At 52.3% G+C, this 16908-nt stretch overlaps 1 protein-coding gene across 50 annotated transcripts in view; it reads right to left on the reverse strand.

Moving 5' to 3' along the window:
- CELF4 (CUGBP Elav-like family member 4) overlaps positions 1 to 16908 on the reverse strand; it is a 284439-nt gene that overhangs the window by 129511 nt on the left and 138020 nt on the right. The window lies entirely within an intron of this gene.

The following is a 16908-nucleotide window of genomic DNA, read 5'->3' on the forward strand; positions in this document are numbered from 1 at the left end:
GTAGCCCTAATGCTTGCCCCTCACTTCTCCATTTAGAAAGCCCAGGGTGCATTCATGGGCAGAGTCTTGGCAGACCCTTCACTTGTTCAGAGAGGTTTGACAGGCTCTGTGACATGCCTGGGGCTGGGCTGGACAAAGAGCGGTCCCTCCCCTCCAGGAGATTCCAGTCTCAACTGGGCAAGGGAGGGCACTGCAGTCAGCCTGGAGCGGGACAAGCTGGGTAGCTCTGGGCAGATCCCCGGTCTTCCCTAGGTTCTGGACTCCTCATTTGCAGATTGAAGGCATTGGTTGGGATCTGCAAGCTGTGCACTGAGATCCCTGGGGAGTCTGTGGAGAAGGGGGTCTGGGCTCTGAGCCCCTTCTGGATGCTTCCTCTTGAGCTGTGCAGATCATGCTGCCCAGAAACCAGGCCCAGCATGGCCAATCACTGCCTGGTTGAGGAACGTGTCCTGGTTTACAGTGCTTTCTGCATTTGTAAATAATGACTGTGCAAGAAAGCTGGGAGGTATGTATTGCTGGCTTTTTATCAGGGATGAAGTCCAGCCTCAGCTGGAGTGGAGCTGAGCTGGGACTGGACCCAGCTCTGTCTCTGAGCCCTGAATACTGGGGGCTCATTGGCTGTGCTTTGCTCTGACAGAAGGTTGGCTCTGCCCTCTGAAGCAGGGGCTCCTCCTTGCCCTCTGTCTTGATTATGGGCTGTGCCCTTCCTCCTGTCCATTTCTGCCCAGAACTGAGCCAGGCAGCAGGGCTGTAATGGGGTCCTGGGCCCATCCAGAGGGTGGAGGGCAGGAGCTTCAGGGATGCTTGTGCGGGTAAGGGACAGGACTGACCACCTACCACTGCCAGGAGGCAGGAGAGCTTCGACTACCCCTGGGCCTGCCTCCCTTCCCTTTTAATAACAGTATGTCCAAATTATTTCCTCCTCTAAAGTTCTGGAGTCTGGACATCAGAAGGGATGGAGTGGGGGCTGGAAAATGGGATGACAGCAAAACTCTTGGAGGGTGAGCTGGTGTGTTGTGAAGCAGGAGGAGAAGGGTTCTACTCTGGATGATGACTTTTGCTGGGAAGGAATCCTCCCTGCATGGCCATGACCCTACTCACATGGCTGCTCCATGGCCTGGACCTTAAGGGGTGTGGGTAGCAGACCTGTCATCCTTCTTAAGGAAGAAACTGGCCCAGGCTCTTGCTGTGGCCCAGGAGTTGGGTAGCCGGCTCCCTGGGAGGGTCTCCTGCTGAGACAAAGCTGTAGTCAGTTCCCAACAGCCCTCCCTCCCCACAGGCCCTCAGGGGTCCTCCTGAGGACATGGGTAGGTTGGGAGGGACAGGAACAAACATATCCATAGACACTGCAGGGAGGCCCTGGCCATTGTCTTCACCGTGTGGGGATTCACGTGGGAGGCGGCAGAGCACTGTGCTTGTAGTTGCTGGAGCTCCTGCCATGAGCCGGCCACCTCAGGCAGATCCCTTCTCCTGCCGAGTCCCATGCTCTTCAACTACATCCCCTCAGATCTTGAGAGGACGACCAGACCCCTGGGTGCATGTGCCTTGCAGACGGCCACACTGCACACCTGTGCTTTGTCATGGGCATGATGTTCCCCCCTGGGGTAAGGTCTGTCCCTGCCTTCACTTTAGGAGACCCTGTTTCAGGCCAGCATCCATGGGGCCAAGTCTGTCCAGCGGTTTTTGCCAGATGACAGGCACCCAAGCTGATAAATGCTCAGATGAGTAGTTTGGACATATTTCAATCAGAAATACTTGGTCACCAACAAGACATCAGGCAGTCTGTGGGGGCTTTAACTAACAGTTGGATGATGGTCAATCTAGAAGGCCCTGAACAACAGAAAAACAAGGTGCTCCAGACCCACCAATCACCACCCACTCACCCAGGGCTGACTGTGACAGAGCCACACCTGTGCAGTACCTGCCACTTCCCGAAGTGCCTGTCTAGCCACACAAGCCCTCCCAGGACTTGGAGGAAGACAGGAATGCTTTGCCCAAGTGGCTGGCACTGGGTTCCAGACTCCTGAACACATGTGCCCATCTAACTAACTGTGTAACCTTGGACGAACCAAATGCTCCTGACTTCAGTTTCTGCAGGCACATCCTCCCCTCGTCCCTGGTCTTTGCTTCTGGTCTGTACAAGTGAGCTGCACTGATTTTAGGCCAGTTGGGGGCAGAGATGCCAAGTGAAAAAGCCAACACCAGAGGCAAATGGGTGAGATGGTTCATTTTACGTGTCAGCTCAGCTGGGCTTTAGCACCCATTCGTCAGTCAAATGCTAATCTAGGTGATGTTGTGACAGAATTTGGAAGATGTGGGTAACATCTACATCAATTGACTTTAGGTAAAGGAGATTATTCTTGATTATGTGGATGGGCCTCATCCAATCAGTTGAAAGTCCTTAAAAGCAAATGGAAGTTTCCCTGAGGAAGAAGAAATTCTGCCTCAAGACTACATTTTCAGCTCCTGCCTGAGAGATTTAGGCAGTAGGCTAGCCTGCCCTACTGATTCCAGACTTATCTTTCCTGTCCCAATCACATGAGCCAATTCCTTGAGCGAAATCTTCTAATATATATTCTATGTATATATGTATGTGTAGATACATATATTCATACTTTTATACATATTGATATAGTTATGTATATGTATGTGTTTGTGTGTGTGTGTGTGCATGTACATCTGTATCTCCTATTGTATCTGGTTCTTTGGAGGACTCTGATATACTTGGGCTCAAGAACACATCAGGGTGTTTGTTGCTTTTACTTTCTTTCAGCAAATACTACTAAGAAACAAATCAGGTGGCTGACTTCAATAGATGGAGACTCATTGGTAGGTATTTGCATCCACTGATCCTAAATATGTCCTTTTCTTCATTGAGCCTCCACCTAGCCCCAGTTTCTCGAATCAGACTTGGTAGACTCAGTCCACCCTGTCCGCCAGATTTGTAAAGGCACCTGGATTTCATGGTCTCAGTTCCTGAATGGATGAAGTTCACTGGGCTATATACTTAAAAAAAAAATTTGGTGTCTATTTCACTGTTCAAAGCAGATGATATTCTCTGTTTATGAGAGAAATTAGGCCAAATTCAACTTTTCCACAGATGTAGAAGCCTGAATTATTTATCAGAGGCCCATGAATTTGGTTCTGGCACACAGCAGGGCCGAAGGCGGCTGATTTGTGTCTCACTGTTGGAGCAGCTTGGTCCCAGCAGGTCCTGGGATGTTTGGATGCAGTGCTGGGCCTGGTGGGGGACCTCAGGCTGGTTCTAATCTGGGGATGCTGGGGGGATCCTTCCTTGGATGCTTTTGCTGGGTCCCACTGGTTCCCAGAGGCCATGGGGGAGGCCCTGACTAGGACTTTGACAAGCCCCCAGAGGCTTGGGCCTCACTGGGGCCCCTTGGTGGCCCTTGGGATCCAGGTCTTCTTCACTCAAAAATGGATGGAAATGGAGAAGATGGTCATCAAAACTTCATTTCTCCCAGCAGGCCACTTTTGCCTTTAAAACTGGACTACAAGGCAGTTGATGAACTCTTCTACATGGTCAGCTGTCTCTGGCAGCTCGGCAAGCACCCACTGTTTGAAGCTGGTGAAGGCTCCTCTTGGGCTTTCTTGGGCACAGCAGTATCACAGAAGAGGGTGGGCTCTGCGTTTGCTGGGCAAGACCTCAGGAAAGTGGCTTCTAGAGTGACCTGGGTCACCTTAGGTACTAACTCATGTTGCTCAAGTGCTGATCACGGGTCAAGTGCTATACAGGCATTAACTCATTTAGTCCTCAGACTGGCTCTAGGAGCCAGTAACATGGCCAGCGGAGCCAGCAAATATGCAGGTGCTTGCCCAAGACCTCCCAGCCAGTGGGCCACACGGCCTAGCTCAGGCGTGCTCCTGAGCCCATATGTCATGGATCTGTGGGTTCCCTGGCACCAGCCAAGGGCTAGAAAGCCTCTGGCCTTTAAGGTATTTGTGCCTGAATGGGGAGATAGAGGAGGAAACAACCCAGCATCCTTCCTGCTGAGCCATACTCACCGGGCCACTTCTCACCTCCTTGGGTGTTGACAGCTATTGCCCAGCTCAGGAAAGAGATGGGAACATTGAATTGAAGCCTGGAGAGCTGGCTCGACTGGGGACCTGCCGGGATCTGTAAGAAGGCGAGCTGGACCTTCATCCCGCCTGCCCAGGTGTGTCACTCCTTCGTCACGCCCTGCTGTCTCCCCGAGGCTGTCTGGCCTTAAAACCTGACGATGGGTACCACAAATCACTACACCTGTCTCTGGGCTTCTCTCCTTTTTAATTTCCAGGTCCCCCTGGAGGGGAGCAGCCCCTCTTGTGCTGAGGCTGTTGAAAACATGATTCCATGGGAAGGAGCAGGGAGGCTGCCAAGGCATCTTTAAGTGTTTGGTCTGAACCATTTTAATTTGCATTCAAGTATAATCACTACTGTCTTCAAGGTTGCGTGCATGGCAGAAGAGACATCTGGGCCCCCAGGACTCTGGCTCCTGCTTCTGAACACCTGTCCCCGAATGCGTGGGCTTCACTGGGGCTCCTGCTGGTCCCCAGATCCAGGCGGGTCTCACTCAGAATAGAAAGTGCTGGCGATGTGCCCCTTCCCTGACCGCGCCTGCACTGGGTTCCACAGGCTCACCCACCCTCCGCTCCTTCCCAGTCCTCCCAGCTCAGAGATGGCACATGGGGTTTGGGTGTGGGATGGGGTCATGGGAGAAGTTCTTTGTCATTCTTTATTTTAGCAAAGATCCAGGGTCTGGGTGGGGAAAGGTGAGGAGGAAAGTTAAGAAGTAAACCAAAGTTCAAGTTTAAGCGAATTTTTAAAATTGAAAACAGCCTTCCTTCCCCCTTAACAGAGCTGCCCCCACCCCCCCTGCACTCAGGTCATTCTGCCCTGGGGACTTGTGATGTTGCCCCTTCTCCTCTGGGCAGCCCTGTGCCCTTCCACCTCCTCCCAAGGCCAAGGTCGGTTTCAGGCCAAGCTCCAGGGCCCTTTCCTCCGTGGAGCCTCCCGGCTCCTCCCTGCACCCAGCTTTGTCCTGGCCTCCCACCGCCTATGCACCCACAGGCCCCCACACCCCTTCCGTGGCTCTGTGCAGGACAGGGTCTTTTCCCTCACTGGGCGGGCCTGCTGGCTCCAGGAGGGGAAGGAGGAGGGTGGATAAGGGCCCTTGGGCAGGGGCAGCCAGAGTGAGGGATAGAGGGGGGACAGGAGGGGGACGGAGGTAGACATGGGGGAGGCAGAAGAAAACAAAGAGGAAGGCAAGAGAGGAGGGAGGAGCCAGCCAGCCGGCAGCATTTACTGGGCTCGATACAGTCCCGGGACAGCAAGGAATTCGGGCCGGAGTCAGCAAGTTTCACCCATGAATTCTTAAACATCTGTCAGGCCACTGTCTCCCTGCAAACTCCCACCCCATAAAAGAGGAGTAGCCGCTTCTAAGGGAGTCAAAGCGAAAGCCTCATTTAGCAAATGAGGGAAGGCTTAAAAATTACGCAAGGAGTCACCCTCCATGAAGGTAAGGCCACCCCCTCTCCTACTGCTCTCCATACCCCTCCCTCAGTCCAGCAAGGCCCATAAGAAGGGCTGGGGACAAATGGCTGGAGTGGTGAGATGGACAGGATAACAGTGTTTGCATGTGACACCATGTGACATGTGGGGGTCACGTGCTGCTGGTGTGGCCTATGCTGCTATGCATAGTGTTACCCTGAAGACGGGAGAGGCCTGGTCCTACCTGCATCTGACTGCGTGCAGTCCTCTAGATGTGGGACTGAGAAGTGGGGCTGTGACAGGCAAGTGTGGGTGGCCTGAAGGTGGGGATGACAGATACTATCCTGTGTGTTCCCACCAGGTACAGGGGTGGCACTGGGCAGAGGCATGAGTGACGCATCAACCTTTCACTAGTGTACATTCAAATGATGTGTGATGAGTCTTGTGTATGACACAGACAGACAAACAGAAGTACCTGGACCTGCTGGACCTGAGCGGCTCTCAAAAAATAGGCCATCTTCCCTTCTTCTGAGATAGTGTCGGCTACATAGACTCCCATAGATTTGGCCCTAGTGCCCGTTCCCTGTTCTCAGAGGCCCACTCCCCCACCTTGGCTCTAGGTGCCAATGGCTGGCCTCGCCCTGGCTGTGCCCCTGCGGTGAGACCATCTGTCCAGGAAGGAGAACCCTCCCCAGGCATCCAGGATGGTTCAGAATGAACATATCCTGTCTGGAGTGGGCTTTTGACCACCACGCACGCATACTCTCTCCCTCCAAGGCCAGACCAGACCCCCCATGCCTCATCTGGGTTCTTGCCTCACCAGCTCCATATGTGGTTATAAGCAACCATACTTCATAGACAGGACAGCCACAGCTCAACTCAGAGAGGTCAAGGCCTATGCCCACAGGCAGCTGCACAGACCCACCATGCTCCTGCCTAGCATGTGGCTGAGTCACCATCTAAGGAGCAGCAGAGGCTCCCAGCCACACAGAGGGAGACTTCCCGCTCTCTGGACCTCACCGCACAGAAAAGACTTCCCTTTCCCAAATAAATCACCTCGGGGCTCCTTTGAGCAGGGCACTTCTGGAGTTGTTTTTATTTTCAGGTTATTAACTCAATGACAAACAGGTTGGATGGGATCAGGGAGGGGAGACAGGGAAGGAAATATGGAAGGCAGAATGCCAGCAGGGCATGCGCACATGTGGGTGACCAGGGCTGCAGGGAACCTCGCTTTCTCACACCTGGGCTGAGCTCGTGCCCAGACATCACCCTGGCCCTCTCATCCACCCTGGTTCTTGGGCTCACAGGTGACTCGGAGGTGTCCAGAGAAGGCTCAGAGAACTAGGAAGAAGGGTGTATACCTCACGTCAGAGGCCAGTGAGAAGTGGTGCCTTAACAGTGCAATCTGGGGCACCTGGAAAGTCCTTTGCCCTTCTTACATCCTCCCCGTCTCCCTGGCAGCCGAAACAGTGCCATTAACACTCACTTTTGGCTTTAAGCATTGTTCATTTACCTTTCTTTGTTCTGCTGCAACATTTTTTCTCATTCTGTGCCTCCCCCTAAAATGTCTTTTCTATTTGTCCCACTGAACAAACCCTCCTTGGAAGGCCTGTCCAGGCCCCCAGCCTCTGCGTCCAGCCCTTTGGCCCATAGGGATCTCTCTCTGCTCTGAACTGGATGAGCCATACCTCCCAGTGTCATTTTCTGTAGATTCCTGGTTCCTACAGCTGTTCCTCACAAGGCCTGTTTTCCAGGTACTTCCTTCACCTCACATCCTGTGATTTTCACTAGCAGCTGAGTGCCCAGTCATTCTACAGTGTTGCCTAGAGGTGCCACAGGATCAGGCCTCCCCGCATTGGGGGATTTCCTCAGGAGGGGGGCATGCTCTGTGGAGATGGCCCCACCTCCCTTTACCCAGCCTGCCTTGCTGGTTCAGATCTCTGCACAAAGGCCTGCCCAGCCTTAGGGCCAGGGAGCCCCTCTCACTGACCTGGTCCATTCCAGGACTGGCCCCAGTCCTTTTCCATGCAGCATGCACTCCGGTTCCCGCCTTTACCCTGCTTAGGAGGGGTGCTCTGCCCCCTTAGGAAGGAGACTCAGAGGCTCTGAGAACTAGGGTAGAGCTGTGTGTATCTGACCACCAAGGCCCATGAGGCCCACCTCCGTGTTTCAGATGCAGGGCAAGCCTTTCTCTTTGCACCTATCCTTTACTTCATCTATGAAACCTGTGGAGAGCTTGACACTGACGGTGGAGGGGGGCCCTAAGACTGCTTCTTGTTTGAAGAGCCTGGGGCTATATCCTTCCCTCTAAGTGGCAGCAAGAGTCTCTCTACCTGTTGAGGCAAGAGGTCTCTGGACAGCAGCCATGCCCCTGGGTGGGAGCTCAAGAGAGCGTGTGTGCGTGAGGAGACCATGCTCCTGCCTTCCTCAAGCCCACCTCTCTCTGCCTGTCCTTTTCACACATCATTCCCATCACTTCAGGCCAGGAGTTGGGTTGGAGGGGCTACTCTGGCCCCCCTCCAGCCACAGTTGGAAAAATCCATCATCCACCTAACATATATTTTAAAATAACTTACACGCATAACACCCCCCACCTGCGCTCCCATTTCTGCGTCTCAGATCTGATTATCTGCAGCTCTCTCTTTCTCTTTTTTAATAAAAAATTGCTATAAATCTTTTTGTCACAGAAGATATAAGATGCAGGTTTGCTGGAGAAACTGCCATGCAGAGTTGTTTTGTAAGTGGTTTGGTGCCCTGCTCTGTTTTTTTTTAAACTCCCCTACAGCTCAAGCTGAATTTCAAAGGAGATGGGAGTAAAGGAGAGCTGTCCCCGGTTGGCACTAAAAGGGAAAGAAGTTAGCAGGTCTGATTATGCCCATCCCATCCCACGCATGTGCCCACCACACCCGTCTGGGTCTAGTTGGTAGGACCACAGGGAGGAGGGGAGATGCCCCAGCACAGACCCACATGACGGCTCATTGAGAACGCCCATTCCTATTAGAAAGAACCCCCTGCCTCCCATGTCTGTTGCTGTTCTTCCAGCCCAGTCCTACCATATGGGCTCTGGGCCCAGGTGTTGGGAAAGGGAGTGGTGGGGGTGGAGTGCTGGACACTGGGGAGATTGGTCAGGGGGACCACCAAGGATCTGCATGTAGAATAATCCACAGATGGACAACTCGAAGGTGGCTGTTTGATGGGAAATTGTCCCAACACTCCTGATCCATTTGTTACCAAGGCCACAGAGCACGTTGAAAGGAGAAAATATTCCTTCAGATGCTCTACTGGGGGTTGGGTTGGAGAAAAGGAAAGCCCACTGATGTTGCACATGGAATAGGCCCTTTGACTGCAGGGCCCTCCAGGTCTTGTATTCAGCAGGTGCTCAGCTATTGGGCCTCGGGGACTGCAGGCTGGGGAGGGGAGGTATACAGCAGGCCTTTGGAAGACAAGCCAGGAAAGGTGTCATGGGGGCGGGAAGGGGGGAATGGACGGAGCACGGAGTGGAGGTAGGCATGGCTGGGGGCTGGTGAGAGACAGGCTGAACAAAATGGACATCTGGGAGAGCTGCTGCTGCTCTGCTTATCACTGCGACCATGCAAAGTGGAATGGCAAGCCTTGCGTGGATACACCTTAGGTAGGTGCGCCGTTTAAGGAAAACAGGGTGGGAGAGACCTGGCACTCACTGTTCTTTGGACCTGGGTCAGTTAACTTACATTTTTTGTGCCTCGGTTTCCTCACTTGCAAGACAGGGATGACAGTAGGGTCTTCAGAGTTGCTATGGGGATGAGAGGTACCCAGATACATAGGGCGGGGCACCCAGGGGACTCAGTAGTTGTCCCTGGCCCCAAAATCACTCCGAGGAGAGTGCTGCCCAGTGTTCGCTCTAGGTCCTGCCAGGCCCTCTTTATCTGATAAATGTATACTTACGTGTATACTTATGCATACTTACATCTAAATACATATGCACATTTACTCACTCAATCATTGGGATCTTCAGGTCCTCTACTGTTACTACTCTGATTCAAAGCCTGCAGCCCAGTTTAATATATTAAGTGAAATGGCGGGTCTGTATCCGTCTTTCCCTCCTCCTGCTCCTTACCTTCTGTCTGCTCTCCAGGACAACACCACGCATATGCCATATTAGATTCCATTTTTGTCCTGTTCTGATAAGCAGGAGATTAAATAATGAATGAGATTCCCATTAGCTCAATTTTTTGGGGGCATATTTCAGGCAACCTTTTCCCTTTTTAATCAAATCGGCTCTATACTGCAGAATATTTTTACATTGATTTGAAAGAAAAGGATTTTTTTAAAGGCCTGGTTGTACTGACAACCCCATGTTATCCAAACTTGACCCACACAGAGTGTTGGTGGCAGGCAGCGGCCGAGGCACTACTGTAAGGTAGAAAGTGGGATCCGGAGAACCGATCTCTGGCACGTTAGCTGCGTCCACCTTCCTCCCTTTTCCCCACTTGACTCCTTTTCTCTTTCTCTTTCCAGGGTCTTCTGCTCTTAGAGGTAAGTGCTCAAGGAGAAATGTGCCTCCTTTGTTATTATTATTAGTAAGCAGGACTGTTCATGGAAATGCGATCTCATGCATGATTAGAACTCCATGGCAGGTGCCCATCCTTTGGAAAGTCTCCTCTGCTAAGCTGAGATCACTGCCTTTCCCACAAGAAGGCCCTGAGCCACATCTTCACCCTGCCTGAGGATTACGAGGGACCCTGCAGCCAACCTCCCAGGGTCACAGGAATCTCCGTCATCTGCATGCCCACTCCACACAAGCTGCTTCTCAGCTGCCCTGAATAAACACACATTTTTAAGGGAAAGATCAAGAAGGTGCTTTTTCCCAGGGTGGCAGATGTGAGAGGAGGAAGCTGGTACATACCATACAGGTCAGGCAAGTCTGAGGAGCTCATAGCATTTCACTTTTTGATCCTCCCCATTTCCTGGGCGTGGAGGCAGAGCTTGGAAGACTCAGGTTCCAGGCTCCTTTCTCCTTGATCCTTCTCAGACTCCCCAGGGCTCTCCTTTACTGAGTCCCAGCTATGCAAGAGGCTGCGGCAGGTGACACAGTGCCGGTCCTCTCACAACACTTCAAGGAGGTGGCACCAGTCTTCCTGCCAGGAGGAACGGGCAGACCACCAGGTCACTTGCCCACAGGCCACGGCTAATGAGTCGAGAGTCTGGATCCAGGCCCAGGCCCAACGCAGGGCACGAGTGCTTCCCCTGTCACAGGGCTTGCTGGAAGTATATCGAACCCTCACTCTGCCCAGTGCCAGGGCCCCAGTGCTTCCTGCTCCATGGTCTGTGTGTGTGTCTCTGTCCCCTTGCCCCCTCCCTGGCCCCCCAGCAGCTCTGGGCCCAGCGGGGCTCAGTGGAGGCCTGGGTCTCTTGGCTGCAGCACACTGACTGAAGGGGGCGGCGGGATCTGGTAGGACAGGAGCAGAAGGTGGGAGGAAAGGAGTTTGGAAGCCACAGCGGCTGTATCCTTATCCTGCGTGGCCCCCCAGTCAGCAGGCAGGAGACGCTGTCTGATTTACTGTGGGAGCCTCTGTACCCAGTGCTCAGGACATGTGGGTTGACCGACTCTAAGTGAAGGCTAAGGGGGGCTGGAATGGGGGCCTGGCCTGCTGACTCTCCTCAGGTACCCAAGGGGCACTCATGCAGAAGGAGCCCAGAACCTGACCTACTTATCTCATGTAGTGGGGAGTGTGGCTTTCCCCAGAGATGTAATTTCCCATGTGAACAAACACCACCAACTTTCAGAGAGGACTGGGCCAAACTTGGAATGGGGTTGGCACTACTTGCCTCCTGGCTGAGTGACCCTAGGAGTAGGGGTTGGTGGCAGGCAGTTGGGGGTGGGGGGTATCCCTCTAGATGCAATACACTTATTCCCACCAAGGGGCAAGCTGGGTCCCGCATGTCAGTCAGGAGGAATCACAGGGGTCTCACAGTCCCCTCGGGTTTGCTCCAGGGTAGGGTGGCTGGACTGTGTACAGGAGGTTACCTGTGCTGTGGGACACCCCTTACTTTAGGTAAGCTCTTCACACTGACTATGTCTGCCTACCCTCCTATACCCTGCCCTGCAAGATACTGTAAGGGGCCGGGCAGACTGCAGTCCAGATCCTGCCTTCCACACTGAGGTTCAGAAAGCCTAGAATGGGGGCTACATCTGCAAAGGGCTGGGTGTGGGGGTGGGTCTACAAGCTGGGGCTGCAGTGCCCATTGAGCCCTCTGATTCCCATCCCCGGGCAGTTCACAGCTGGGGACACATTTGATGGGGAGGGGAAAGAAGTGGCAGGTACTTGGGGTCAGCACCTTAGACCTACCATAGTGAGTGTGACTCAGTTTACAGACGGGTTTCTTGTTTTACCCTGCCCAGGCCTCACTGCCTTCCTTCCCTGGCTCCTTTTGAGCAACCAAGACAGTCTTTGCTTTGCAGAGTGACCCTTCCCAGCCAGTCTTCAGGGTCCTGCACACCTGGGCAGTGCGGGTGCTCAGGCCAGGTCTGAAACCCCTCCCCCTCTAGGCATTGGTTGACTGTTAGTATGGGGATGGGGAAGGCAGTCTAGAGGGCTGGAGGCAGCCACGGACTCAGCATCATCTTTCCGTGGTGACTGGAGAGAGAGGCTGCCCCTCTCTGTGAAGATAGGTCCTTGGGAGAGGGTGACACGTAAAGGACAGAAGGAGGAGATAAGGAAGGGAGCTGCGGAACCCCCGCCCCTCACTCTGCTTCCCTGGCAGCCGGGCTTACACAATCCCTGGCTCGTGTTCCAAGTCCAATTAATCTACTCTCTCCCCAGTCTCCTTCCTTCCCCTGCTCCTGAAGACAAGGGAAGGAGAGTGTGCCCTTTGGCTGATGCCTCTGCTGAATTATCTGAGAGACGAGACTTTAAATGGCTATTAAAAGGGCCAGGCCTCGGTTCCTGGGTCTGCAGGCAGGTGTGGGAAGCCCCTATCCTCTCTTGCCCTTCCCGGGCTGCCAGGACATCTGGCTGCTGACCTGAAGATGGGCCCTGACATCACTAGTGTGCTTGTGTACACATGTGGGCATCCTGCACAAGTCTGTGCCAGCTTGTCTCTGTACATGTGTGTGCTGGTGGGCACTGTTTTTGTACACAGGCCTCTGCAGTTTTGGTGTGTGTGTACCTGCCAAGGAGGGATGGATGTAGGGTGGGAAGGCTCTGTGTGTGCCCAGCAATTGCTTTTTGTGTGCATGTATACAGGCACGACTTGTGGATTAGGGTGTGCCTGAGTTAGCATCGTGCTCCCTTACATGAGCAGATAGGAAGAGAGCGTGCAAGGGAGCTGGAGGTGGGCACATGCCTGTGAAAGGCCCAGCCTGGGGGTCGGGCAGTGGTTGGCATCCTGACCCAGCAGGGGCTGACCTGCAGGCTTGCTGCCCCCTAACCCCTGGAGTTCTGCCTCTGTGAGACCTGGGGCAGGGTGAGAGGCTGCTTTCCCAGAGACAGAAACCAAATCGCCTGAATTTTAAGGGAATAATCTTGAAATTCAGTTTGAGTTCAGAAATCTAGAAGAGAGGGAAAGAATATCCCAAAGTGTGAGAGGTATGTTTATGTTTATGTATGAATGTGAGACTGTGAGTATGGTAGAACCTGGGCCACATTAGCCAATGATACGTGTGTGTGTGTGTGTGTGTGTGTGTGTGTGTTGAGAAGGAGAATGGAGCTGCAGTGTCAGTCAAACCACCTCCTGGAGACAGGCTATGGGGTCTGTCTGCTGCTCTTTCCTTCCCACTCCAACTCCTCTGGTGGGTGAAGAACTTAGGGAATTGATTGGCATTTAGGTCACGTAAAATACCTGAAATTCTATAGCATCCACCCTGTCCAGCCAAATCGAAGGTCTCTGCAACCTAGAAGAGCTGACACTGAGGCAGAGCTCTCCCCAGGCCAGAGGTCAGCATGAGTCCAGCGGCGCTGGCCAGGGCTGGCTGGAGTGGAGCAGAGATGAGGCTGGGGCTGGGGGTGCTGCTGGGATGGCTCCCTATGTGCCTGGGTCAGATTCCTCAAGGGTCAGATCCTTCAGGGTATTGACTGTGACTCTCCCCCAGCCAAGAGCTCTGCTCCTGGCTTCCCATCTCAGCCACTATTTCTCCACGTTCCAGCAGCCAGGCATGACACGAGGGCCTCCTCCCTGTCCACCTCCTCCATGGAGCAAGTCCTGCCCACTCAGCGTTCCTTTCTTTGCTGTGTGTTTAGTGTTTTTCACCCACTTAGCCACTCACTCACTCCTGTACAACTGGTCAGCCTTATGCACTACCGCCAGCCAGGTGCTAGGGGATGATGAAGGGCAAAAACCACACAGAACCTCTGAGTCTGTCTTCTGAGCGTCAGTGCAATCCCATACAAGTTCACCAAACGTTCACTGAGCACCTACTGTGTGTTAGGGGCTGATGGCTCATTGCTGGATAATCAGAAATGATACCTCCTTTTACAGAATGCATAGCTCAGTGTAGGAGACTGCTAATGGCATAGTTATAAACCAGAGTGCCTGGCACCATCTGGGGATACAGAGGGAATAGTTGGCGCATACAGAAGGTCTTCAGGCTGGAGTTCACTGAGATACACATCTGTCCCAGTCAGAGTGAAAATTTCCAGGGGACAGGGTTAGTACTTTTCTTCTTGTTTTCACCTCCAAAGCCCTCAGTTCAGGTCTGTTTTGGTTTTTATAGACTATGAAAAGATGGGTGGTTGGGGGGATGGTTGGATGTCACTTCTATCACACAGTGATCTCTTAGCTTTGGAAGCATGGGTTGGCCAAGCTAGTCAATGCTGAGTGGCAGCAGTGATACTCACTGCCTTCCCATGGTTCACACCAGGCCACTGGAGCTGGGTGAAGGAGGCTCCCCTCCCAGCCCAGGCTGTGCACACACATTATTGGCTCGCTCCTCAATCATGCCTTTTCCAGCTAGCTGCTCCTGTCACAGCACATCTTGTTAGCCCTGGAGGCTCAATGAAATGGAAATTCATGTTTAAATTTAAAAACAACATATTGACCCTGGGAGCCAGCGATGTCTACATTTTTAATAACTTACTCAGAATGAAGGCTTGGATGAGTGTGTAATGTTTCTTCATGTCTGTGTGTCATGCATGTGTGGACATGTGTGTTTTATGGGGCACATTTCTGCATTTGTTTATGTGGCAGTCTGTAGCTGCATTCACCTGTGTCAGTGAGCATCTGTGTTGGGGGGCGTGGTGGGAAAGGAATGGCAGGCGGGGGTAGGGGGATTGTCAGCATTTGCTCTGGCGTACTGTGTGTTTCACTTTGTGGTTGAGGCTGTTTAAGGGTGTGTTGTGGGGTGTGTGGGAAATGTATCATTTGGTTTGGATGTGCTCATATGGAGGGCCTGGAGACAGGTGGATGCAACAGGGGAGATAAGACATTCCTCGCTCCTACTCCTCTGTGTCCCTCCACTCCTGTGACATCTGACCTGGGGGCTCCCTATTCTGCAGTTCCTTTCTAGTCTGGGCCCTCAATACAGATGACCCCATGGGCTAGTTCTGGAAACAATCCCAGCCAACTGAGTCTAGCCAGGTCCTCAAAGAGCCTCTCACATTCTTTCATCTCTTGGCAAAATCAGCATCAACCCTTGGGACAAGTGCCTCTTCCCTACTCAAGTCCCCCCAGCCTTCCAAGGCCCCACTCATCCTTTCTAAGGGCCATCCCCTCATGTATGAAGGAAGAACAGAAGTCTGGTGGTCTGGAGGCCCAGGATCTGGCCTTGCATGACTAGCTGTGTAGTAAAGCTAAGTGTCTAAACCCTCTATGTCTCAGGTCTCCTTTGTAAGGTGAGGGGCCACAGTAAGGCCTCCAAAAGGCCCATCCTAAGGGTCTGTCAGCTACTGTGTTATGATTTCCATTTCCAAACCAGTCTGATCACTATAATCCTGTCTCAGTCAGGTCATGGACACATCCTCTTCTACTTTCCCACCTGAAGTGGCAAAGACAAGCAACAAGACTAGGTCCACGGCAGGGACTCGGCAAATATTTGCTCATTGACTGAAAACAGTATGATGGCAGTTTCAAGTTTCTTATTCTTCCACCCATCCATTTATCCATCATCCACCTGTTCATCTGTCCATCCTTGCATCTACCCACCTGTCCCCTATCCACTCGCCCACCCATCCACCCATCCATCCATCCATCCATCCACCCATCCATCACCCATCCACCTACGAATGGGCTCATTCTACAAACATTTCCTTCTTCCTTACTGTACTCAAAGATACAGAAGACAGCTTCCATTCTTGAAATGATGGTGGGCCTCTAGGGAAGATGGTGTGTAGTGAAGAGCAGTCTAAGAAAGGGCCAAAGCTCTCTGGGGAGGGATTGCAAGAAGAGGGAACATGTCTGAGAGGCAGGAAAGTTTTATGAAGCAAGTGGTGGCCGAACTGAGCCCAGAGGGCCTGATCAATCAGATGGAGGAGGAAAAATAGGGAGGGGCTGTCTTGTTGGTAGGTCCATGGAAAACGTGTTTAGAGATGAACCACTTGATTTGTCTGGCATACAGCCAACAAGTAGGGGGCAGAAGTGGAGGAAATCCAGCCCGACTACCTGTCAGTGGCCTAGAACACTTTCTTTCCCATCACCTTGCAATTCTCTCATTACCCCCAGAACAAAAGCAGGAAGGCACTATCATCACCTTTCTTTCAGAGATAGGAAACTGGGTGCAGGGTGGTTGAGTGTCTGGCTGGAAGTCACACAGTGAGTGTGTGGCAAAGTAGGGACCACAAACCAAGTCTCTGGACTCCTCAACCTGGAACCTTCTTTCCAATGATGGGATAAGAAGCCCATCCAGAAATATATTTTTTAAGTCTTATTTTTTTTTTAACTTTAAGAGAAGTGGGAAAGGGTCTACAAGTACTTTGTTTCTATTACCTATTGAAATTTGACACAACCCATGCAAATCCTTCCAATAGCCTTGGAAGTTCCCCCTTAATATTCTGCTGTATATAGAGCCTGACGAATTCCACCATTGAATGTGACAGGTTGGGAAGATTAAAAAGAGGAGCTAAACTAGCAGCAGTTGGAGATGAGGAAAAGTAGCACATTTATGAATAATTTCAGCTGAATCCTCACAACACGACACTCCCTGGACAGAACACATTCATTATCTTATTCACCACGACTACTGCAATATTAGTGATTTGTTACTGAATCAATTATTAATTCATACAGGAGAACGAGGCTCTGTCACTTAACTCTTCGCTGAACGTTGGGCCCAGGGTGGGGCAGGGATGGGTAGGAACCAGATTTAACCTTCATTCCCTTGTTTGGTTTCTTCTAGAATGAAAAAGGACAGCTGAGGGTGGTGGCAACTAGGTGAGTGAGGGATCTGGTTGGGGGCCCTGGCCTGAAACCACAGACACCCAATATACCAGAGCAATGTAGAGTTCAGG

This window comes from Manis pentadactyla, chromosome 6, assembly GCF_030020395.1.
Source record: "Manis pentadactyla isolate mManPen7 chromosome 6, mManPen7.hap1, whole genome shotgun sequence".
NCBI classification, from domain to species: Eukaryota; Metazoa; Chordata; class Mammalia; order Pholidota; family Manidae; genus Manis; species Manis pentadactyla.